This window comes from Sus scrofa, chromosome 1, assembly GCF_054392235.1.
Source record: "Sus scrofa isolate SSC_HxYL_T2T_F1_AM1 chromosome 1, Sscrofa_HxYL_maternal_Yorkshire_Landrace_v2.0, whole genome shotgun sequence".
Lineage (NCBI taxonomy): Eukaryota > Metazoa > Chordata > Mammalia > Artiodactyla > Suidae > Sus > Sus scrofa.
In genome coordinates this window covers 90,661,499-90,688,191 of record NC_139383.1, presented here as the reverse complement: position 1 = coordinate 90,688,191, position 26,693 = coordinate 90,661,499, and the positions used below count along the sequence as shown (strand labels likewise).

At 39.5% G+C, this 26,693-nt stretch overlaps 1 protein-coding gene across 4 annotated transcripts in view; it reads right to left on the bottom strand.

Annotated features, from left to right (window-relative positions):
• The window catches only part of FILIP1 (filamin A interacting protein 1), a 211,727-nt gene that overhangs the window by 146,124 nt on the left and 38,910 nt on the right, over positions 1-26,693 (bottom strand). The window contains exon 1 of one of the 4 annotated variants that reach the window (XM_084964549.1): positions 25,871-25,986. The exons of the other annotated variants lie outside the window; for them this stretch is intronic. The gene's annotated coding sequence lies outside the window, so the exon portion shown is untranslated. Of the gene's footprint in view, positions 1-25,870; positions 25,987-26,693 lie in introns of those variants that run through there. 4 annotated transcript variants of the gene reach the window in all.

The following is a 26,693-nucleotide window of genomic DNA, read 5'->3' as shown; positions in this document are numbered from 1 at the left end:
AAAGACACATGCACCTGTATGTTCACTGCAGCACTATTCACAATAGCCAGAACATGGAAGCAGCCCAGCCCAAAGTCCATCAACAGATGATTGGATTAGGAAGATGTGGTATATATACACAATGGAATACTACTCATCCATAAAAAAAGAACAAAATAATGCCATTTGCAGCAACATGGATGGAACTATAGACTCTCATACTGAATGAAGTCAGAAAGAGAAAGAAAAATACCATATGATAGCACTTATATCTGGAATCTAATATAGGGCACCAATGAACCTGTCCACAGAAAAGAAAATCACGGACATGGAGAACAGACTTGTGGTTGCCAAGGGGGAGGGAGTGGGATGGATTGGGATCTTGGGATTAATAGATGCAGATTATTGCCTTTGGAATGGATTAAAAATGAGATCTTGCCTGTAGCACTGGGAACTATGTCTAGCCACTTATGATGCAGCATAATGGAGGATAACGTGAGAAAAAAGAATGTATAAATGTATGTGTAACTGGGTCACCATGCTGTACAGTAGAAAAAAATAATGTTGTGGGGAAATAAAAATAAGAATTAAAAAAATTATTTCAAAATAAAAGTTAAAATTACATTGTGGCAAATATGAAAATGAGCTATAAGCTGATCTTTTTTTTTTCTTTTTGCGTTCAGCTGTGGCATGTGGAAGTTCTTGGGCCAGGGCTCAAATCCATGCCACAACAGCAACCTCAGTCACTGTAGTGACAATGCCAGATCCTTAACCTGATGCACCACAAGAGAACTCCCTAAGATAATCTTCTAAAACACTTAATTCCAAGTCAATAAAATCCAAAGAACCTGGAAGAGCAGGATTCCATTGCCTTCCCCAACCTTCAGGGCAAGTCAACTAGTTTACAGCCAGGACCATGACCATGACGGAAGAAAACAAGTTGCAAATGAAGAGAAGTTTCCCTATGGTTGAGATTCCTAAAGATGTCTACCATCTGTACTGTTAAAAGTCATGCAATCAGCAGCAGGAAAATGTCAAGACCCCTCTACTAGTGTAATGGTTGGGAGGTCAGCTTCTTGCCACTGAGACTCTCATGACTCTTGAGATGCCACGTTGTTGAGGGACCACCAGGAAAAACACCCCACCAACTTGTTACACTAGCCGTTGACTCCACAGACTTCATTTAAGAAATGAGTGTGACAGAGGAGTAAGACTTCGTCCTTTCTCCAACTTCATTTCTCTCATATTCTTTCCCCAAACACTCATTTACCTAGAGCCATGTCTGCACACATGCAGGATCTTTATCTGATGGTATCAGTGGAGGAGCCCCTTTTGGATCCTTTGACAACCCGGCTGATGAATGGGAACCAAGGAGTTCCTGTAAAAGTCATCTTTTTATTGTTAGAGAAACAACCAAGGGAGAAAATGTTAACAGTTAAGCTAGAGAATGATTCTGTAATTGTGGTCCACAATGAAAAATCTTGACTTGAAAGTGAAAAGTTTCTTCATTGTTTGGGAAAGTGATTCATTGACTCATTTCTCTGGTTTTTAAGTCAAATGAAAAAATGAAGAATATTAGATTTGTAGTTAGAAGTTGTTATGCTCCTGAAACATCCATTAAACAGAAATTAAAAATCAGCTCATAGATATTTTCCTTAGAAACTCTATTCTCCAAATTATACTGTTTAATAAAATAAGCAAAAGCAATCATCAGGAGGGAAAGCAAATCTTTATAAATATTTATGCCAAAAGCATTAGTATCACAAGTGCCAATTTTTAATAGAATATATCAAGGAAGTAAACAATTTTTTTTTTCCCTTTGGTCTTTTTGCCATTTCTTGTGCCACTCCCGCAGCATATGGAAGTTCCCAGGCTAGGGGTGGAATCGGAGCTGTAGCCAACGGCCTACGCCACAGCCACAGCAACAGCAACGCAGGATCCGAGCCGTGTCTGCGATCCACGCCACAGCTCACGGCAACATGGGATCCTTAACCCGCTGAGCAAGGCCAGGGATCGAACTAAAACCTCATGGTTCCTAGTCGGATTCGTTAAAAACTGAGCCGCGACGGGAACTCTGGAAGTAAACAATTTTTAAATACCTTTCCAAAATCTATTGTCAATCTTTTCCTTGTCACTCACTAGCTCATTTCCCCAGCTACACGCTTCAAAATTTTTTGAAAAATGTAAATAAATGTTTTTGGTAACTTTTTTTTTTTTTTACTGTTGTTTTTTTGTTTGTTCGTTTTTTGTTTTTTTTAGGGCCGTACCTGCAGCATATGGAAGTTCCTAGGCTGGAGTTGAATCAGAGCTGCATCTGCCAGCCTATACCACAGCTCACAGCAACACTGGATCCTTAACCCGCTGAGCAAGGCCAGGGATCAAACCTGCGTCCTCATGGATGCTAGTTAGATTTGTTTCCACTGAGCCACAACAGAAATTCCCCTGTTTCTGGTAACTTGTCATCTAGCATGATTTCAAGGGGAAAAAATACAAGAAATATGTCTTACATGCTGATTCCCAGCTATACCACTGACTTGTTGTGTGACTTTGGCCAGGTGGCCTCACCTCTTTGTGTCTCATTTGTAAAATACTGGATCATATACCGGAACCCAGATCTGGCCTTGGGTCATAACTAGTTTGCACAGAATTTTTTAAAAATTGGGAAACTTCACATGCAAATCCAGCTTTCTGATTTCTATTTAAAAATTATACAGTTAGCAACAATGAGCCTACATTCCCATGTGGCAACAGAGGCTGCAGCTTAAGAGCAGCTGTCCTCACTGGAGAAGCCATGGACTCTTGGTGTCACCTTACCCGCCTGACCACTTAGCATAGTTTTTGGTGAAATAGATTATTTCCAACTTCTTTCAAGCCTAAGTTCTCACATTTAAGGTAACCCATATAGCCCAAAGTCCATTCAACTTTCTAAGCCTCAGCTCTACGTGAATATGGGAACTATAATAACATCTGACTCTTATGTGAGCTTTGGAGACAAAAATGAAATAGTGAATGGTGATTGCTTCCCACAGTGTCACACACATAGAAAGTGCTCAAAATACAGGAGAGGTAACAGTGCAAATAACAATGAACATAATGACTCAAATACAATTCTCTATATCAGAATTGACAGAGAAAGGAGTTCCTGTTGGGGCTCAGTGGAAACAAACCCAACACGTATCCATGAGGACACAGGTTTGATCTCTGACCTCGATCTGTGGGTTAAGGATCCGGCATTCCCATGAGCTGTGGTGTAGGTTGCAGATGTGGCTCAGATCCCATTGCTGTGGCTGTTGTGATTTGCCCTAGCCTTGGAACTTCCATATGCTGCAGATGTGGCCCTGAAAAGTGCCCCCCCAAAAAAATTTAACAAAAAAAAATGAGAACTGACATTGCATCTTCTCTTCCAAATGCACCACTGGTGCCATCAAAAAACCATGACATGCCTCTAATTTTCAGAAATACTTTGTTCAGTTGATAATAAACAGGTTGATCTTCCCCAATGAGAGGCAGAAACTAAAAGAAAACTGTATTCTTTGAGCAAATCCAGTTCTCATATTCTCCATTTCTGGTTGAACCATCTTGTCAATAAGCTTTGCTATAAGCTTTGATCCTACATATTGCACTTGCCAGCTACGTAGTTTGCCATTGGTTATTTATGTTAAACATAGATGACCAATTGAACAGAGAGCTCCGGCTGGGCTACTTCACATTCATACAAGAGCCACCAGTGAACCCATGGAGGACCCCACAGGCAGCTTTGTCTTAGGTGTCCCCCCACTTCAGGTCACTCAGATACGGTGAATCAGCTCCCTACCACTAGCTCGTTTTCTCACCATCCACTCCATCTATTACCCTGCTTTCTTAACAGCAGAGCCTGGGCCCGTTCCAGTGTGTCTTGCCACCCATTTGCCCATACTTTAAAAAGATTCATGTTTATATTAAACTTGATTTATACCTTTACTGTGTGTGGATATTAGTGGAGAAAAAAAATTTTTGTAGGTTCTAGCCCACAGTAATTTAGGTAACAAAGTATAAGAAAAACAAAATAATTTGTACACCCCAAGTTTGTTTCACTGGGCTTTTTACCCACAATTGTGTATGTGTTTTTGTAACTTGTGGCATTCCACTGACTTTCCCCCCGGTACCAGGATAAAGCCAAAGGAACCAGGAAGGGGGTCTCCCAAGCGGGGGAGGGGCCATAGGCAATGAGGTCAATGTGGTCTGACTTCCACCCCAGGCCAGGAGCCCCTGTCCTCCCAGCTCAGTCACAATCACACTCACCCTAGTGTCCACCCCTCGGACTCAGGCTCTGCAAAGCAGTTAGAGAAAGAGATTTCACACAAAAGCGTCTTTGTGTCCCTCCTCTGTTCAAGAGACTTCAGTCACTTGCTATTACCTGGAAGTAAATTCTACAGTCCTACACAACCTACACCCTGTCAGGCTCTCTGCATTTACTTCCTGCCCTTGCCCTCCAAAAACTGAGCCCAGCTCTATTCGTGAGCACATCACCTTTCCTGCAGGCCTCCAGCCCTCTCTACTCCCCTCCATTGGTCTCACTCTTTCTTCAAGTGCTAATTCAAGCATTGCTTTCTCTCCCCCGAGTCCCTCAAGAAAACTTAGCTGCTTCTTTACTCTCCCTGAGTGTTGTTCACATATAACTATGGCAACTACCATATTTATTTGCCTGTGTGTGAGCTTCCTGAAGGCAGGAACCAAGTTTTTGAATATTTTTACTCCTAGGACCTAATACATGGCATGTTGTCGGCAACTGGATATTTGCTGAATATTGAATAGTTGACCATGCCTTTTTCCCATGGCCTCTGTTTTTGCAGATTCCATTCTGCAAAGTCATAAGACTGTTCCTATTATCACCACAACTAATTAATACTACATTTCTGCACATCTTTCTTTTCCAATACATTTTACGTTCTTCATTTACTCCTTTGGGACAGTCCACCTCTTTGTGCTTAATACCTATTAACAACAACCAAACTATGTGATCCCATTAATAAGGTAAGATCATTATTTTCCTGAATCTTACAAGTATAAAACTTTCTAAATATCTATAACATATTTGCTGTGGAATTTAGGCAATGATTATGCCACTGAGTACTTTGAGAGTTAATTTTAATGTATATAATCAGGATGATTAGACAACAATAAAAACTTAAGAGATTTTTACTTATAATCACCCAGTTTTTTAAAAATCACAATTTTCACTTTCCGAAGCTATTGCTATAGCTAAATTTTTAGGACAGTAAGTCCCCAGCTTGTTCCATTCACCGTTTAAATCTTACCTTTCATAGCTAAAGGCCTGTACCCTGATAGCTGCTGAGGAGAAGTAGTATTTGCAGCTGCAGTCATTGTCAAATATAACAAACTCTTATACTTAAGGAGCCAAAGCCTGAATTCTTTACAGTGTTATAACTACGTTTCTTATTAATTAAATGCCGTGGATGTAACCACTACCTATCTTGGTGAAATCTCCCTCTTGCATGTTTAGCCCCAAACTTAAATCAGCTAACCTACGTCTCATAATCATTCACACAGAAAATTGTGGCTGTGTGGAATGGCATGCTCTCTGTGAATGGGACCATGCACCTCGGTGGTTTCAAATCCACGGTGGCTTCTTCAGTGGTAAACATTTCGTTTACCTGGTTCACACCCTTGACTTTCACTTGGACAAACCTGAAAGCTCCAGCCAGCTAGAACTGCCAACTTCTGCATAGTTTTCTACCCACAAACATCAATCTCTCCCTGGCAATAAAAGGAGACTAAACCTTGCTTTGCCCCAGTGTCACCTGGGAAGATGATGAATCTTTCATTGCATGTGAGCCAAAGATGACGTGACCCAGCAAAGCAGACCCAGTGTACAGCTTAGTTCTACCAGTTCTATAATTTGGGCAGTTGGAGTCTCTGCACACAATGTGGCATATTTCCTGGACTGGTTAATGAAGCCAGTTGCTTTTATGGGTGCCAAGTGTCTGCCCAATGACTTAAAACACCTTCCCTTTTGGTTTTTTTACCATTCGCTGTTCATTTCCTTGGTCAACATTGGTGTCATATCAAATGAAGTCACCAAACCTCAGGGAGGAGACAGTTTGCCTCCCAAACTGTAGCATATTATTCTGAGAAAATATTTGGTTAGAACTGAAAAAGAATGACTGGGGTACAAAGTTGGTATGAACACAGTTGGTCTGCAAACATATGTAGAACCTATACATATTTTTACAAGCCAGAACAGCCATCATCAAAAAGTCTACAAACAATAAATGCTGGAGAGGGTGTGGAGAAAAGGGAACCCTCCTACACTATTGGTGGGAATGTGTTGGTGCAACTGCTATGGAAAACAGTATGGAGTCTCTTAAAAAACTAAATATAGAATATGGTCCAGAAATCCCTCTCCTGGGCATAGATCCCAAGAAAACCATAATTCAAAAAGATACATGCACCCCAATGTTCACTGTGGCATCTTTTACAAGAGCCAAGACATGGAAGTAACCCAACTGTCCATCAGCAGAGGATTAGATAAAGAAAATGTGGTACATATATACAATGGAATATTATTCAGCTATAAAAGCATGAAATAATGTCATTTGCACCAACATGGATGCACCTAGAAATTATCATACTAAGTGAAGTCAGACAGAGAAAGAAAAATATCATGTAAGAGCACTAATATGTGGAATCTAATAGAAATGATATAACAGAACTTACAAAAAAGATTTCAAAACCAAACTTACATTTACCAAAGGGGAAACATCAGGGAAAGGGATAAATTAGAGGGTCGGGATGTGATATATACACATTAACATATATAGAATAGATGGGTAACGGGGACTTACTGTATAGCACAAAGAAATATATTCAGTACTGTGTAATAACCTACATGGAAAAAGAATCTGAAAAGGTATGGACATGTGATTTACTTTGCTGTATACCTGAAATTAACACAACTTTGAAAGTCAATTATATCCCAATAAATTTTTTAAATAAGAACCTATAGATATTTTTAGTTTAAGTGAAGTTTCAAAGTAGATAGGGAAATAAGAGAGAAAATGGCTATACACATATGAAAACAGATTTTTGAGATGTCTTTAAAGAATTAGTTTTTTTCCAGCAAGAAATACAGATAATGAAATTTAAAACTTATTCTCTGAAAATCAGTTCAATTTATCTTTTTCCTTTTTAATTGCCAAGAAGTATTTTCAATGAAAACTACAGTTCACCATACTGATTTTTCAAATCTCAGAACTTTGGATAACGTCAATGTCAACTAAAGGAAACTGCGTGAGGAGGGGGCAGAGGCAGGGATCTGGGGTTCTATGGACCATGTGAAGAGAAAAGGAGAGCAGTGCTTTCCATCACTGGGTTTGTAGACTTGAGATCTGCTTTATCAAGCTGACATTTTAAATATTCATAGGATCAGAGTTCCCATTGTGGCCCAACAATAACGAACCCGACTAGTATCTACGAGGATGAGGGTTCAATTCCTGGCCTTGCTCAGTGGGTTAAGGATCCGGCATTGACATGAGTTGTGTTGTGGTTTGCAAACACAGCCTGGATCTGACATTGTTGTGGCTGTGGTGTAGGCCAGCAGCTGCAGCTCCCATTACACGCCTAGCCAGGGAACTTCCATATGCCACAGGTGTGGGCCTAAAAGCCAAAAAAAAAAAAAATTTCATTTGACAGAATAAAGATGAAGTCTAGTTGTTTAGGGAATAAAGAATATTAAATTTTGAAAGCCAGTGATGAGGATTAAAAAGGAGCCCAAGTTATTTCTGCTTTACAGGTACACAAGGTTTTGATCCAGGTAGTTTGAAAATGTCTTTATTTTACAACCATGGCTCAGGATCTTTCGGTATGCCCTCAGCTAAACATCCAGTGAGGTTACATGTACTAAATGTTCAGCTTAAAAACAAATTGTATTTTAAAACCTGCACAGACCCAGATACTGTCACAAATGCAAATCAGGCCTCTTCTCCTAGTCTTTGAAGATTGAGCCCTTGAGGAAATCAAACCAGGTGTCAATATGGAAGAAAGAGAATTTCATCAGGATTCTTTGACACTTTTCAAATAGAAAAGAATTAAAATAAATGTAATATCAATTTTTTTCCACAGAGAGCTGTTCTCTACGAATAGACTAACACCTTCCAAAACAAATGAGGAAAGATATCTTTTTAATTTTCTTCAAAGAAAGCATGCCAGACACTAAATAAATTAGAAAATTAGTTTGTATTTAAACTTTCAAATTAGTAATTACATTTACTTTAACCTGGGCTGGTAAATATCCTCTTAGATCTCTAATTGGTTGTGGTGTTTTTTTGGTTGTTAAGCCTGAATACATTCCCAGAATTCTCAACACTTCACCCAAACCACCTCTACCAGAAGTCAGAGTTTCTATTCACTGAATATGTGTTTGGCATTATTGCTCTCAATTCTTTTAAAATGAAATGTGATTAATTCTTATGTGTTACTACTCTATAAATTAGACAGATTAGACAGCAAATAAATCCTTTTTTATTTTTATTTATTTATGCTTTTTTTAAAGACTGCACTTACAGTGTATGGAAGTTCCGAGGCTAGGGGTTGAATTGGAGCTGCAGCTGCTGGTCTACACCACAGCCACAGCCATTCAGGATCCAAGCCACACTTGTGACCTACACCACAGCTCACGGCAACACTGGATCCTTTACCCACTGAGCAAGGCCAGGGATCCAACCTGCATCCTCGTGGATTCTAGTCTACTGCAGAGCAAGACAGGAACTCCCATAAATCCTTTTAAAAGGATGCCTAAGTAGCCTGGCTGAACACAAGGCTGATCAAACCTCAATGAGAGTACAATAATGGGGGAAATAATGATGCTTATTTGACTGCAAAAATTCTGAGACATTCCCAAGCCCCTCTCCAGGTGAGTGGCTATATCTTCAATCGCACCTTATATCTAACTCAACCCTGAAGTTATGAGTGTCTATAACTCATTAAAAATAATCTTTGGAGGGATTCCCATCATGGCTCAGTGGTTAACAAACCCAACTAGGATCCATGAGGATGTGTGTTCGATCCCTAGCCTCACTCAGTGGGTTAAGGATCTAGCTTTGCCATGAGCTGTGATGTAAGTGGCAGATGCGGCTCTTATCCCACGTTGCTGTGGCTGTGGTGTGGGCAGGCAGTTACAGCCTGATTGGACCCCTAGCCTGGGAACATCTATACGCCATGGTGAGGCCCTAAACAGACAAAATAATAATATTAATAATCAGTGGAGTCTGGGATTTCACTCAGAGCAAAATGATAACCAGTTAGAACATCCAGGCTACAATGCACGTAATTGTGAGTATTAAGTTGACATAGCTAATTATGCCCAAGGAGAAGTCATTGGTGGGCTTATTAAATAATGACAGAACACTTTCAGAACTCCTCTTGAATTCAAGAATTAGTTGATATAAGTAATGTAATTGATTTACACCACTTTGGAAATGAGTTAAAATGCTAGTAGACCTTTTGTTCCATTTTGGGGCCACAGGTGGATGGCAGGGAAGGAGAGGAAAAAACTTGTTTGAGGACAATTTTTTTTAAAAAGCCATTGACTTGCCATCTTTAGGTTGGAATATTACTTTGAAATGTTGATGCTACATAAACATTATAAACAAAATTCAGTGGCAAACTGCAAAATGAGAACATTATTTGCAATTACTATGTATAAATATGTCATTGACATACTGATTAATCGTTAATATGATTATCACAATATCAATAATTAATAATAATACATAAAGAGCACTTATAAATCAAAAACACTAATATATAAAAAATAGGTAAAGGGCATCAATAGGTGATTCACAAAGAGGATAAATGAATTTCTACTCTAACATGAAAATATTAGCTTCAAACATGTACAAAAGTACACTTAGAAAATTAGTGAATTTCCCACAAAGCAACAATAAAATAACATTAACAGAGATAGAGTTAGAAGACTAAATGCTGGTGAGTGTATGATGACCATTCTTATACACAACTCATGAAAATATAAATTGATATGAGGTAATACATACAACAAACACCTTTTCTTTCTGCAAAACAAATCTGACAAACTATATCAAGAGCCTTTAAAATAGTCATTCATTTGTATCTACTAATCCCAATTTCTTATATCTACTCTTAAAATACAATTAGAGATGCAAACAGAAACTTATTGACAAGGATTTTTATCAATGTTTTAATAATACTATTAGAGTCTAAGTCCTAAGACATTAGAGTCAATTTAGAAGACCATAGTGTGGAAATTATTAGATAAATTATGGTTGATTTAATTAATAAATTATTGTTGATTTACTGATTTCATAACACTTACTAATTCATAAAATAAGAATTATATATACAACCATAGCTTCAGTATAATGCTAATTTTGTGAATATAGTAGGTAAGTTATTCAAAAGGACAGAATTTAGAAGATACATCAAATAATTCAGCTATTATTTATCAGTGGTGGAATTGTGTATGATTTTTTCTTTATGCTTATTTCTCCCCAAGTGGTCTAGAATAAACATATATTACTTTTGCATTAAAATTTTAAACCTAAGATATGATAATATTGTGAGAGAGGGCAAATAGAAGAGTGAAAGGACTGACAAAGAATGCTGGTGACTAAAACTCTGCTTCCCAGTGGTGGGTGGAACATGCTATAAAATGGGCACAGTAGTTCCCAGAAAGGCCTGTGGAAATGACAGTGGTCTTCCCACCACACTTAAGCCAAGACCAGTACACACACCCCCTGGTCGCCTTGAATTACTCTGTATAGAGTGGAGGCTGTCTCTTTTTCTCCTGTCCTTCTCCTTCTGCTTTGTTTCCTTAAGTCTTCTTTTTCCTCAAAGGCCTCTCTCCTCCATCAAATCTTTCTCCACCCTAATGCACCGCAACCTCTTATCCCACTAGAAACCTAGAGCATAAATTGTCTACCTCTCTCATTTGGCACTTACATTTGACTGTCCTGTCTTTTGGGCTCTTTTTTTACTATTGGAATTTTGATACCCCAGCTGGATTTTTAAACTCCACAAAGGAAGGAATAATATTAAAAATGATTTTGGAGCCCTATTCAGTCATTTAAGAACTATTTCTTAAGCGCACAGTATGTGCTAGACACTGCTTGAAGTGTTAGGGACATACAGGTTAAATTTTAAAAAGAGAGAAAAAAAAAAATCCCTGTCTTTAAGAGCTTGCAGTCTAGTGGGGGAGCCTGACTTGGTGCCATGACACATGCGGTGCGAATCCACAATAAGTTCTGACAGTAGTGGGATGGTAAGGAAGACAGAAACGATGACAAAGAACAATCTATTCACTTATTGCTGCCACAACAAGTTACCATACACTTAACATCTTAAAAGAACATTCATTTATTAGCTCACAACTTCTGTGGGTCAGAAATTTGGGTAGTTCAGTTGGGTCTGCTGTTTAGAGTCTCACAAGAATAAAGTTAAGGTGTTGGCAAAGCTGTATTCCTTGCTGGAGGTTCTGGGAAAGAACCCACTTCCAAACGTATTCAAGTTGTTGGTAGAATTTAGTTTCTCTCTCTCTCTCTCTCTCTCTCTTTTTTTTTTTTTTTGAGGCATGTGTAAGTTCCCCAAGGGCCAGGGATTGAACCTACACCATAGCAGCCACCTGAGACACACCAGATCCTTAACTCGCTAAGTCAGTTAGGGAAACCCAGAATTCAGTTTCTTAAGCTGGTGGACTGGAGTCCCTGTTTCTTTGTTGGGTGTCCACTGGGAGGCCCTTACCCCCCAGAGGCCCTTTTGATCCTTGCACATGGCTCCACCCATCTCAGCATCTCTCAACTTCTTTTGCTGCATCTCTCTTGCCTTTATTTGGAGAAAATTCTCTGCTTTTAAAGACGCATGGAGTTAGGTTAGGTCCACTTGACTGATCCAGGATAATCTCCCCAACTTAAGGTCATAACCTTAATTACGCCTGCAAAGTCTCTTTTGCCTGGTAACATAACATATTCATGGGGGCCAAGGATTAAGGGGAGACCTTTCTGGAGGCCATTCTGCCTACATAAATAGCAATAACAAAAAACAACTGTACGGAATACTCCAGGCTGAAATTATGGATCCAACTCCAGAAATTTAATTGGATTCCATGAAGCCCAATATTTTTTATTCTTATGAGAAACATTTCTAAGCCTGATTTCCTGATGACCAGATCTAGCATACATTGATAATCTTCTTCTTGCCACTGTTTTTAATCAGCAGAAACCATTTTTTAGCCATAGCTGAATTTTCTCTTAATTATCTAAATCCCATTTCTGTTGGTTGAACTGCTTAATTTTCACCTTTGTCCTGACATCAATTAGATGTCAAGAAATGCAAGGAACAAGAGAAATTTGTTTGGAGGTTTGGGGGCAGAGAAAGCTAAGCTGGGTATTACTTCATAACACTGAATTGGGCAATTTCCCCACAGGATGAGATCAGATCCTACAGTAAATAGAAAGAGCACCTGGGAGAGGGGGCATTAGAAAGAAAGCTGTCTGGCCTCTTTTGGAATGGAAAGAACAGAGTGGTCAACGGCTAATCCTGTGGCACCACACACAGACTTTCAAGAGATTGTGGAGGGGACAATGCCAAGTTCATGTGACAGACGGCTCTTTTCATGCTTGTACAGTGCCACTTATTCATCTGAGGAGGCAAAAGGAAATGCTTTCAACCCTGATCCCAGACACAGAAAGGAGCCCAGATTTACGTCCCTCCCTGCCAAGGACAGACTGACATTCTGCTTCATCTTGTCCATGAGGGTACCCCCTGTCCAGGCCCACTAATGATGTCACATCTTGAGGGATGAAGAAAAATAACATTGTGGGTTTTTTTTCTTAGCGTGAAATGACCTCAAAGCCCACTTCCACTGCAATGTCCAAGCACCAGTGTGATGTGGGAAGAAAAATAAGTGAGGAAGAAAGATTTCCTGTAGTTAATATGGAATTGGGGAGGGGGCAATCATATTAGAAAATGTATGCCAAGCCATTCTGTAAATATGAAGCAAAAAGACTTTTTACCTTGTTTTTTTTTTTTTTTTGGTCTTTTTGTCTTTTTAGGGCTGCACCCATGGCACATGGAATTTCCCAGGCCAGGGGTCCAATCAGAGCTATAGCCACAGGCCTACTCCAAAGCCCAAACAATTTGAGATCTGAGCTGCATCTGCCACCTATACCACAACTCATGGCAACACCAGATCCTTAACCCACTAAGCAGGGCCAGGGATCGAACCTGCATCCTCATGGATGCTAATCAGGTTAATTAACCACTGAGCCACAAGAGGAACTCTCAAAAAGACTTTCAGAAGCTGATTTCTGGAAGTACCTATTGTGGTGCAGCAGAAACAAATCTGCTGTGAGTTGTGGCGTAGAACACAAATGTGGCTCACATCCGGCATTGCTGTGGCTGTGGTGTAGGCCGGCAGCTGTAGCTCCAGTTTGACCCCTAGCCTGGGAATTTCCACATGCTGCAGGTGTGGCCCTAAGAAGCAAAAAAAAAAAAAAAAAAAAAAACCAGGACAGGATTAAAAAAACTCTACATACCCTCAGCACTGATAAGATTTCCTTCCCCTTACTCCTTTGTGGAATTCAAAATATTAGTTTAATAAAGTTATAATTTCTTGCACAGTGCCTACTTCTACACTGGTGCTCTTAAAAAAAAATCTAATTCTGGGAGTTCCCATTGTGGTCCAGCGGAAACAAATTCGACTAGGAACAATGAGGTTGCAGGGTTCAATCCCCTGGCTTCCCTCTGTGGGTTAAGGATCTGGCATTGCCATGAGCTGTGGTGTAGGTCACAGAGGTGGCTTGGCTCTGGTGTTGCTGTGGCTGTGACATAGGCTGATGGCTACAGCTCCAACTGGACCCCTAGCCTGGGAACCTCCATATGCCTCGGGGGTGGCCCTAAAAAGACAAAAAGACAAAAAAAAAAAATCTAATGCTCCCAAACAAAAGCTCTCTCCCTCTCCTCCCCCGCTTCCTCCCTATTTTGACAATGCCTTCAGCATGTGGTTAGTCTTCCCAGAGGGAAAGCAGCAATGCCTAAAAGGAAGAGTCATTGTCTGACATCCCAATTCTGACAACGTTAGAAAATATTCTTTTTTAGAATATTTCTATGAATGCAAAATTAACCAAATAGGAACATTTCAAGAAATCATATCTAATAGATGTCTGACCCATCCCCATAATTAATCCAGAAAACTTAAGGAGAATAGAACCAAGTCTTCATTAACACTTACTAAAACAGATTTTTCAGTGGGGTAAGGGGAGGTGATTTTGCTCCCTGGAGAGGTTTGCTGGAATTCATCAGCAAATGAAAATTCACAATGCTCAGTTAAGTCTAAATTTCAGATAAAAAATGAAGAAGGGATTTTTAAATAAGTACTTCATGTAAAATGATTTTTTAAATCCCCACAACACTTTAAAAGGTAGGGATGGACTGGGGCTTAAAGAGGTTGAACTGATCTCCTCAGACACAAATCTGGGAAGAAATGGCTTGAATAAAGGTCTGACTCCATAGCACAAACTGTTGACTTTGAACATTCAATACTCTTCAATATTATCAAAATTGGTTTTTCATATAAATACATCCCATTCAATATTTCAGACAAACCTATATTTTAAAACTATTCAGTTGTTCCCTGGTGGCTCAGCAGGCTAAGGATCTGCCATGCCACCTCAGTGGGTCGGGTCACTGCTATGGCGTGGTTTCAATCCCTGGCCAGAGAACTTCTGTATGCCATGGGTGCAGTTAAAAAAAAATTCATTTTTTATCTGGCATTCAAATTTAACTAGCACCCTGAATTTTTTTCTGGTTACCTATCCACAGGGTTCATCTGGCAAAGTCTAGGGACATTTGAGGGCATTAAGACTAGGGAACATGCTACTTGCATGGGTAAAGGCCAGCAATGCTGCTAAACACTCTGTAATGCATAAGACAGGCTCACCAGCAAGACTTCCCAGTCCAAAGTGTCAGTAGTGTCAAATTTGAGAAATCCTGGTCTAGAATCACCTTTGAGAACATCTCATCTTCCCTCTTCTTTTAGTCCGAGAGGAATATAAGACCCAGAGGAGTTAAAGAAGCATGCTATGCTCTGAGCCTCCTCACCGCTAATTACTTTCAAAGTTGGTCAACTTGGAGGCACACCCAGAAAACGAGTTCCATTTCTGGGTGGCCCAGAAATGTTACTACCAAAGCAGATACACTGAAGCTCTCCAAGTGTATTCCTTCAGACTTCTCAATACAGAACATCCATCAAGCCCCTGGGTGGCCTCTGGCTGGGAACAAGAGGCAGTATAGGGCTCGGGGCAAAAGTTTCGTTCAAATATTTTTCCAAATCTCCCCCCCAAAACTTAATTTTATTTATAGGAAAGGAAGTGGCGAGTGAAAATGCTGGCTTGGAATGACTTACCCTTAAGTCTACCCTCCAGAACTCTCACTTTTTTCTTTGACCTACAAAGATACATTGTCTGAGTCTTTAAGAGAGCTTAACTTTCCTTTTTTCAGGGCTCTCTCTGCTCTTGGATGTGGGGAAGTTGCTCAAACAGAAACCAACCCAAAGATGTTATTAAGAATTACAAAAGGAAAATGAAGGCATTGATGAAACCTACTAGAGATTATTTGGGGGATAGCCAAATCAGAGGCCTATGAAATAACACGAAGCGGTGTACTGAAAATGTATTCAGACGTCAATTCTTGCCACATTAGGTTTGCTTGGAGGCCCCAAGGCAGGCAGCATGGCTCATCTAAGTGAAGAGCCAGCCAAGATAATCCAATGACCTAAGAATCTAATGACACTATACACTGTCTCTGATCCCGCTTGGTTTTAACAGACCAATTTTTATTGCTTCTCTTCTGTGAGTGTCTGCGATGATTCCCTGCCACTGCTTACTGAAAAATTTTCTTAAATTATGAGTTGAGGTTTTTTCAGACGTAGTTTTTAAAAAATATTCGTTCAGCATGTTATTAATTATTAGTATGAATTTTTGGCAGGTCTGAAGAGGAATGATTGCTTTAACCACATCATCTAACTAAGGAAAACCTTACTAAAAGGATTTTTACATGAGACATAAAAATGAATTTAGGAAGGGCAGATCCTATCGGGGGTTGGGGGAAAGAGTTTTTCTCTTCCTTCCCAGTCCTCTCGAATCCACCATTAGATTACTGTCGGACTTCCAAAACAAAGTTTTGAAGCTTTGTCACCATCGTTGCCCTTTCCAGTACTGGTACAACTAACCTCTGAAACAACTGCTTTTTAAATTCGTTTGGCACATCCACTCTGTCATTGTTATTTATGCTAATATCCATTTATATTCCTTTGTGGACACATAATTTCCAGTTGCTGTTTTTTTGTTTGTTTGTTTGTTTGTTGCTTTTTAGGGCCGCACCTGCAACATGTGGAAGTTCCCAGGCTAGGGGTCAAATAAGAGCTGTAGCTGCTAGCCTACACCACAGCCACAGCAATACAGCAATGGTCGTCTGTGACCTACACCACAGCTCACGGCAATGCTGGATCCCTGACCCACTGAGCAAGGCCGGGGATGGAACCCGAATCCTCATGGATACTAGCTATGCTCGTTTCCACTAAGCCGCAATGGGAATTCCTCTAGTTGCTGTTTTGAGCCACTGATTTTAATAGGGATGCACTCCCAACTGTCAGATAGTTCCTGTCTCTTAATATTTAGGTTAACTATATCCTGGGCATTCCCAAGAGAATTAGAAAATAATTTTCAGAATCCTCAAAACACGTATGTGCTTCCTGGGTGCCAACTTTCCCAAATACTTACAGGTAACTTCAAGTAAGTTAAATATAAGTAATTCCAATCAAATGTTACTTGAGAAAGGAAATGGTACTGACTCCTGGCTCTAAGTTTCATCTTATTTGGGAGAATTTGGGGCTCTAACACAGCCAGTAGAGATGGCAGTGATCCTATGACTAAGAGACCCTACAATTGCCTCTGCCAGAGGCTCTGGACCTGAAAGACAATAGAAAATCTCCCCAGCCCAATAGATTAGAACATGTCTAAGGATTCTTTAGTTAGAACCACAAGTATTTGCTGTAACCTCCACAACTACAACCTTCTTTAGGGATTATAAGGCAACATCAAGCTGACTAGAATCATCAATACATCTTTGCTGTCTCAGCAAATATATGCAGATTTAAAAGAGATGGAAGAGTGTGCTGTGGTGAATGGGTTAAAAATCCAACTGCTGGGAGTTCCCGTCATGGTGCAGTGGTTAACGAATCCGACTAGGAATCATGAGGTTGCAGGTTCGATCCCTGGCCTTGCTCAGTGGGTTAACGATCCGGCGTTGCCGTGAGCTGTGGTGTAGGTTGCAGACGCGGCTCGGGTCCCGCGTTGCTGTGGCTCTGATGTAGGCTGGTGGCTACAGCTCCGATTCAACCCCTAGCCTGGGAACCTCCATATGCCGCGGAAGCGGCCCAAGAGATAGCAACAACAACAACAAAAAAAAAAAAAAAAAAAAAAAATCCAACTGCAGTGACTCAGATTACTGCAGAGGTGAGGGTTTGATCCTCAGCCCAGTGCAGTGGGTTAAAAGATCTAGAGTTGCCACAACTGTGATGTAGGTCATAGCTGCAGCTTGGATTCAATCTACAGCAAGGAATTCTACATGCCATGGTTGCAGCTATAAAAATTTTAAAAGGTAATTCCTGTTGTGGTGCAGTGGAAACAAACCCGCCTAGGAATTATGAGGTTGCAGGTTTGATCCCTGGCCTCACTCAGTGGGTTAAGGATCTGGCATTGCCATGAGCTGTGGTGTAGGTCACAGATGTGGCTCAGATCCCACATTGCTGTGGCTGTGGTGTAGGCCAGGAGCTGCAGCTCCGATTCAACCCCTAGCCTGGGATCCTCCATATGTTGTGGGTGTGGCCATAAAAAGACAAAAAAAAAAAAAAATTGAAAATTAAAAAGAGATGGAGGCACCCTCTCCAGAATTTCAAACCTTTTGGAGAAAGTCATCTTTCTGCCATATTCCTATGCACCTTCTTGACAACTTAAGATCATTTTGCCTACATTTATATATTTTTAAAAAGAAACAGTGTTGCTCTGAGGGAAATCTATTATGTCTTAAAACTAACAGCTGAATTTTGGCTAGAGGTAATATTAGATATTATATCATTTCTAAAGTTGAGAATTTAATATCAAGAAATTATTTTAGGAGTTCCCATCATGGCACAGTGAAAATGAATCCGACTAGGAACCATGAAATTGCAGGTTCGATCCCCGGCCTTACTCAGTGGGTCAAGGATGCAGCGTTGCTCTGAGCTTTGGTGGAGGTCACAGACACGGCTCAGATCTGGTTTGCTGTGGCTGTGGCATAGGCCAGTGGCTACAGCTCCGATTAGACCCCTAGTCTGGGAAACTCCATATGCCGCAGGTGCGGCCCTAAAAAGACAAAAAAAAAAAAAAAAAAAAAAAAAAGATTCTGCAGGGTTCTTGCTGTGGTGCAACAGGATTGGTGGCATCTCTGGATCACTGGGATGCAGGTTCAATCCCCACCTGGCACAGTGCATTAAGGATCTGGCATTGCCACAGCTACAACATAGGTCAAAACTGTGGCTCGTATATGATCCCTGGCCAGGGAGCTCCGTAGGCCATGGGGTACCCCCCCCAAAAAAACCAAATTATTTATAAAGGAAATACCTTAGAAGTTCCGTTAATTTCAAAGAAAATAATTATCAGAATTATTGATAATTTTTAAAATTTTCCAGCAAGGCCTGACTTAATACAAATGTGAAAAGTTCTTTTGGAAATGAGAATCCATCCCCTGTTTCTGAACTCCATTGTGAGCCTCAGAAAATAATTCTGTTTTTATATACCTCATCTCAGAAGATAATGAAGGCAATGTGGCCAAAAGTCAATATAAAAGATTGAGCTTTTGTCTGTGTTAAGAGAGATCTTTTGAATTTGAATACTTTTTAGCTTTTTAATTTTTCCACTTTGGTGGACATGCTTTGTTTATAAGAGAGATAAGACATGTTGATAAAAATAGAACTGGTCCAAGCAAGCTGATTTATGAAGAAATATTCAGTACTTTTGAGTTTTTCTGTGGTCAAGATGTTGGGTATATAACTCATGCAGCATTTACTGTAACAGCCCCGGGCAGACTTCCCTTTCCATCTGATCTTTCGCTTTGTTACAGTCATCTCAACAAATGCAATTCCAAGAAATCAGATCTTTCCTACTCCTTTACTCTGGTTGGTAGAGAACTTCAACCACCAAAAATCATAATGATAACAAGAGCTAACTACAGCCCTACTATGTGCAAGGGCATAATCATCAGAACCACAACATGAAGTGGTACAGTTATCATTCCTATTATACAGATGAGGAATCTGAGGCACAGAGAAGTTAAGTACTTTGTGCAATATTGCTTTTACTAAGGAAGAAGACTATCAGGCAAGCAGATACAGGAAGGGGTTAACATACTTAAAAAACAGGGCAACCATAAATCAAAACCAAACATTACATTCACAAAAACTAAAAAGGAAAGTACGCAAGCATAAAATAGATAGAAATCATCCAACCAAAAAAAGAAAGGAACATAGGAAAACTTTCCTCAAAAAACACACATGCACCCATATGTTCATTGCAGCACTATTCACAATAGTCAAGACATGGAAACAACTTAAATGTCCATCGAAAAATGAATGGATTAAGAAGATGTTACATATACATAATGGAATACTACTCAGCCATAAAAAAGAACACAATAATGCCATTTGCAGCAACATGGATGGAACTAGAGACTCTCATACTAAGTGAAATAAGTCAGAAAGAGAAAGCCAAATAACATACAATGTCACTTATATCTGGAATCTAATATATGGCACAAATGAACCTTTTCACAGAAAAGAAACTCACGGACTTGGAGAAGAGACTTGTGGTTGCCAAGGGGGTGGGGAGGGAGTGGAATGGACTGGGAGTCTGGGGTTAATAGATGCAAACTATTGCATTTGGAATGGATAAGCAATGAGATCCTGCTATTTAGCACTGGGAACTATATCTAGTCACTTGTAATGGAGCATGATGGAAGATAATGTGAGAAAAATAGTGTGTGTGTGTGTGTGTGTGTGTGTGTGTGTGTGTGTGTCTGTGTGTGTGTGTGTGTGAGACTGGGTCACTTTGCTGTACAGTAGAAAATTGACAGAAAACTATAAACCAACTGTAACGGAAAAAATAAAAATCACTAAAAAAAAAAAAAAAAATATATATATATATATATATATATATATATATATATATATATATACGTAATCGCTGTCACTGTGGACCCAGGCACTTAGATCCCAGAGTCCATTCCTTTTACCACCTCACCTGGCATCATAGAAGAGTTATTTATTGACTTGGACCTAAATTTTTCTTTGCTTAAAATTATGTTTACATATATATTTTTATGGGGTCATTTTTTTTTACTCAACACTGTTATGAATATTTTTCTAACCCTGCCCTTAAGTTATAATTTCATAGAAAGGAGGAATTTATTCAACATAACCACTTCTTGGCACTTAGCATCCAATATGAGAAATAAGCAACTAATCATTGACTTACTTTATTCTTATAATCCAATTGGTTGCAGTGTGTGTGTGGTGGTGGTGGGGTATTGGTGAGCCTCAAGAGAAAGAAAAAGAACTAGCTAATTATGATCAAGTATAAATTTAGCTAAATATTTTTACGTAAATACCTAGTTTGTGGTTATGCAATTAAGAAAGCAAATCAGCTGAAAATAAACAGGGTGAATGAGAGTTTCCCATGTTAATTCATGATTCTTCTGCAACTTCCAAAACTTAAATGGTTATCTGGATATCATGAAACAAGGATCCCTGTGCATAATATGGGCCACTATGATATATTTGACCTAGGAAAGAGCCAAAAATACAAGTCCTAACAAAAGGGAAATTATTAGTAAAAGCATTGTGGAAGCAACATAGCTAAACCCAGAATAAGCTATCTAATGTTTCTTAGCTTATTCATATTAATTCCTTTAGATTTCATGACTCTAATTCAGAGTTGGTGAACTTTTCCTTATCACTTTACTTCCTTATCCAGAGATGTTTGTAAATTGTCACATTTCTGAAAGAAGTTGCTAATTGAGTCGTTCACATTAGGATTGGTGAGTGTTTACTTAACAGGTAGAGAAACAGGAGGACAGCTGAAAAAAATGCTATGCCTTTGTGGGTTTTTTAAATCCATGTTTTCTCAATTAAAACCTTGGAAAACTTTTTCAAGGAAATTTTTGTCTGGATATATGCCCAAGAGTGGGATTGCTGGGTCATATGATGGTTCTATGTATAGTTTTCTAAGGTACCTCCATATTGTTCTCCATAGTGGTTTACCAGCTTACATTCCCACCAACAGTGCAGGAGGGTTCCCTTTCCTCCACACCCTCTCCAGCATTTGTTATTTGTGGACTTATTAATGATGGTCATTCTGACTGGTGTGAGGTGGTATCTCGTGGTAGTTTTGATTTGCATTTCTCTAATAATCAGGGATGTTGGGCATTTTTTCATGTGCTTGTTGGTCATCTGTATATCTTCCTATAATGAAAAATATAAAAATCATTACATAAAAAAAACCTGGAAAAGTATCATGATATCTAAATATCTAAAAGGAAATAAAATGCTTCACAGAGGAAATCCTGGCTTAGATGTTGGACTATTCCGAATCTGCTCTTAAGAATCTAAGACATTTGGAGTTCCCATCATGGCTCAGTGGAAAAAAATCTGACTAGCATCCGTGAGGATGCAGGCTCAATCCCTGGCCTTGGTCGGTGGGTTAAGGATCCAGCATTGCCGTGAGCTTTGGTGTAGCTCACAGACACAGCTTGGATCTGGCATTGCTGTGGCTGTGTCATAGGCTGGCAGCTACAGCTCTGATTCAACCCCTAGCCTGGGAACCTCCATATGCTGAGGGTGGGGACCTTAAAAAAAAAAAAAAAGACAAAAAGGAAAAAGAATCTAAGATATCAGACCCTTGCTGTCATCCTTTTAAGATTATAAAGCTCCACAATTTTGATTAACTTGTTTTTATTGGACTCAGGCCTGATGCTCAAATACTTACATTTTTTAATACCTTCCTTTTAAATGGATGGCAATATTTTCCTCTCTATGACTTAAAAAGAAGTTATTTATGCTGCAGTGATAAATAAAACATATTTAAAGTACAATAATTTGGATTTAACTACTAAAAATATTATAGGGCTGGAAGGAAAAAAAAATACCAACCCTATGTCCTGACATGGAGTAATAGTAACAAAAAATGCTAAAGTGCTTTCTGCATAAAATCACAGGAAACCCCTATGCCTGAGCAGGCACCTCCCTGCCCACACAAAGACATTTCCTTTTCTTAAGCCAAAAATAATGCCTGGACATTTTTTATCGTTTTTATTTTTTCCATTATAGTTGGTTTACAGTGTTCAGCAAAGTGACCCAGTAATATATATACATACATACATGCTTTTTCTCACATAATCCTCCATCATGTTCCATCACAATTGACTGGATATAGTTCCCTGTGCTATACAGCAGAATCTCATTGCTTATCCACTCCAAATGCAATAGTTTGCATCTATTAACCCCAGATTCCCAGTCCATCCCACTCCCTTCCCCTTCCCCCTTGGCAACCACAAGTCTGTTCTCCAAGTCCATGAATTTCTTTTCTGCGGAAACGTTCATTTGTGCCATATATTAGATTCCAAATATAAGTGATATCATATGATATTTGGCTTTCTCTTTCTGACTTACTTCGCTTAGCTGGAAAAGCAAAATTTATGGACAGGTCTTTTCCTAGCTCTTGGTGAGAACAACAACAACAAAAAAAATGGCATTTTTATCCCACCTCAGAGCCAGTTAATTCTCACCTTCGGATGTACAAAAACTTGCAGCTTGTTTACAGAGAGTATGTGTCCTTACCTACCAATAGCACTAATTTCCTCCCCGTTTGTTCTCCCAAAACTGTCCTTGCATATCCACCAGCCTACTCAACGACTTTAACCACCATACTAAATCCAATGTGTCCAAAATGCAGTTCCTGGTCTTTCCCTAAAGCTGCTCTTCCCTAGCCTCCCCTACCTCTGTTAATGGCAACCCCATTCTTCCATTTGCTGAAAACTCGGAGTCATATCTGACACCTCCCTTTCTCCAATATCCACTTCGAACTCAACCAGATATTGTAGCTGTACTTACACAACATACCAGGACCTGAGCACTTTTCACCACCACTGCCCTGGACCCAGCTACCATCAGCTTCCACCTGGATGTGGCGACAGCCTCCAACTGTTCTTCCTGCTTTTGTCCTTGTACCATACTGTGTCTTCTTGACACAGAAACTCCACTGAACCTTTCAAAACTTCAGCCAGATCACATTCCTTCTCTGCTCTGAACTCTGAGTCAAGGTCAAAGTTCTGACAATGGCCCACAAAACCCTACTTGATCTGTCCATCTGTTACCTCTCAGACATCTTCTCCAGCTACACACCTGCTCACTCTGCTCCAGCCCCTCCTCTCGCTATTTCTCAAATACAGGCCTGTGCCCTGGCTGTTCTTTCTGCCTGGAATGCTCTTTGTCCAGATAGTCAAATGGCTTATATCTCCACCTCTTTCACGTCTTTCCTCTAATGTCACCTTCTCAGTGAGGCGTACCCTGACCACTTTATTTTAAATGATAATCCCTACTCTTCTACCCAAACCCAGTACTCCTGACACTTCTTACTCTGCTTTATATTTTATTTTTCTTAATATTTATCATCTTAAAACTTGTGATACGGTTTACTTATTTATGATGCTTGTTATTTATAATATCCTCTCACCCTGGCATGTAAGTTCCAGAAGGAAAATGATCTCTGTCTTGTTGAGCTTACTTATCTATCCTAAGAAGGTGAAGCAGTGCCTGGTAGCAAGCAAGTTTTTGTACATCCGAAGGTGAAGCAGACATTTGATAAACATTTGTTGAATTACTGAATGCATGAATGAATGCAATGTTTTACCAAACCGTGGGGATTCATGGCTACTTTTCATACACATATCCATTCATACATCCATTCACCAACAATTTTGTCAGTCACTGAGCACATATTCCATACTCCATGTGTATCCATACTTCATTTTCCCTTTAAACAACCTGACAATTAAACTCTGAGATCACATTTGATATATTCATCTACAGAGGAAAAACTATTGGAATGGAAAGGACCTAAATGAAGAGAATATCTAGCTCAGGAGCTTTCTGTGATGACAGAAATGGTCTATATCTGTGCTGTCTGCTATGGAATATTGAGAACTTGAAATGCAACTGGTATAACAGAAAAGCTGAATTTTTATTTTGTGTTCATTTAAATTTAAATAGTTACATGTGGCTAGTGGGCCCTATACTGGACAACATAGCCCTCTGCCTCTTCTTGGAATTTTCCCAAAAATGCCCAAAGCAGGTTTTGTTTTTGTTTTTGTCATTTTAGGGCCGCACCTGTGGCATATGGAAATTCCCAAGCTAGGGGTCAAATCAGAGCTGTAGCCACCAGCTATAGCCACAGCCACAGCCACAGCAATTCGGGATCTGAGCCACGTCTAGGACCTACACCACAGCTCATAGCAATGCCAGATCCTTAACCCACTGAGCAAGGCTAGGGATTGAACACACGTTCTCACGGATGCTAGTTGGGTTCATTAACCACTGAGGCACTACGGGAAAACTCCAAGGCAGGTTCTTACCTTTACTGCTTGTTTTTTCTTATAAAAGATGACTAACAATTAGCTACCATAGCTTGTTAACTATCATTTCTGTGGTTCACGAATTCTTCTTCTTTCACATTTATTGTCAGCTAAGGTAAAGCTTTGATATTATATTAACAAATTTATAAGCTATGAAAACTTCAGAGTTTATCCTCTAAATCCAATAGCACATTTTATCTATTTCACTACATGTATAACATAATTCAGTTTTCCAAATTTATTTTGCAATTTTACTGAGGCATTATAATTGATATACAATGGCTATATTTCAAATGAATAGCATCATGAGTTTTGACAAAAGTATACACCTGTGGAACCACCACCATACATAATGTATTTCAAAGCTCAAATAACCAGCATTACTGCTGACCCATAAGGCATCATTGCTGACCCATAAGACATCACTGTGTACACTGGGAGAAAGGGCATATTTTCTCTGCCTGTATACATAGCACAGTGAAAAACAGTGAGCTCAATTTCAGCTCTCAGCTACCTTCTCCACCAGTGCCTTTATACAGTGAACAACATACACAACCATAAATGGTAATCCTAAAAACTGGTCTGGTAAACTCATTTTTAAAACATCCTCCTAATGTTCTAAAAAGTACTCTGGTTTCTATTTCAAGGTGGTAGAAAAGGAATGGATTATAGCCTCCTCTTCCCACTGCACACCATTAAAATTTTAGAGAGGATTTTTTTTAATCCATGTAACTGGAAAACAGTACAACCTTTGAAGGACCATAAACTTTGAGAAAACACTGGAAGACAGAAAGCAGACGGGGTTAGAATGAAGATGTAAAAAACCACAGCTTAAAACAAGAATAGGAGAGTGCTGCCAAAAATGTTAGGAATGAATACCAAGGACAAGAGGGAGTCTGGGAACAGCAGACAGTTGTGACTGTTAGAGAACAGCAGCACAAACAGTCGAGAAGTTTGAGCTACGCACACCCCTCCTCCAACCTAGGCCACTTGCTGAGTCAAAGAGCAAAAGCAAGAGTTGTTGCTTTCAGCTGGAAGCAATGCACATGTAAACTTAGGTCAAAGAATCAAAGGGGGCATCCTTGCTGCGCTGGGTGGCTAGAGCAATCAAAGAGAACAGAAACATGCTCTTACCTACCAGGAGCTGGCCTCTGAGGCACTCTGCCCAGTGGCAGCACTATCTTGAAAAAAGACTGAAATACAGACTTCCAGCAGCTGCTAGTTCCTGCCCGTGACTAGCAGCAACTGGAACACATAGAATGGACAGCCTAACAAGGAGTTTTAGCTACAGGAACAATGGTTCACACTCGGGAAACATTAAGCATTGGAAGATGGCCAATATCATTAAAATAAATAAGAGGTCTTTGATTTTAAAAAGAGAAAAATGTACACTAAGGAAACAAAATTAATAAAGAAGTCATATGCTACAGCTGTGGCAACACCAGATCCTTTAATCCACTGTGCTGAGCCAGTGACTGAAACAGCCACTCTGCAGCAATCCAAGCCACTGCAGTTGGATTCTTAACCCACTGCATCATAGTGGGAACTCCCTTACTGAAAATGTTAAGCCAAAAAGTTCTTCCAGAATAAAATAAAAGTGATAAAGTGACATAAAGCATAAAACAAAAATTAGCAATCATATAAAATAGACCCAAACTTTCGATCACCCATCTAATTGGAGTTATTAAAAGAGATATTAGAAGTAATGAAGGAAGGTAATATATACATCAGTCATGGTTTAATGACTAACAAAGTGCTAAGTAAGATAAACTTTTAAAACCTACACCTAGACACTATATTAACATTTCAGAAGACCAAGAATAGAGAAAATAAGTCCTAAAGTCTTTGGAGAAAAAAAAAGACAATGGTATACAGAGAATCTCCTTGATATTTAAAAAAAAAAAAAAAAAAGGAATGAGGAAAAAAATGTTAAACCCATAATTTTATACCCAACCAAACTA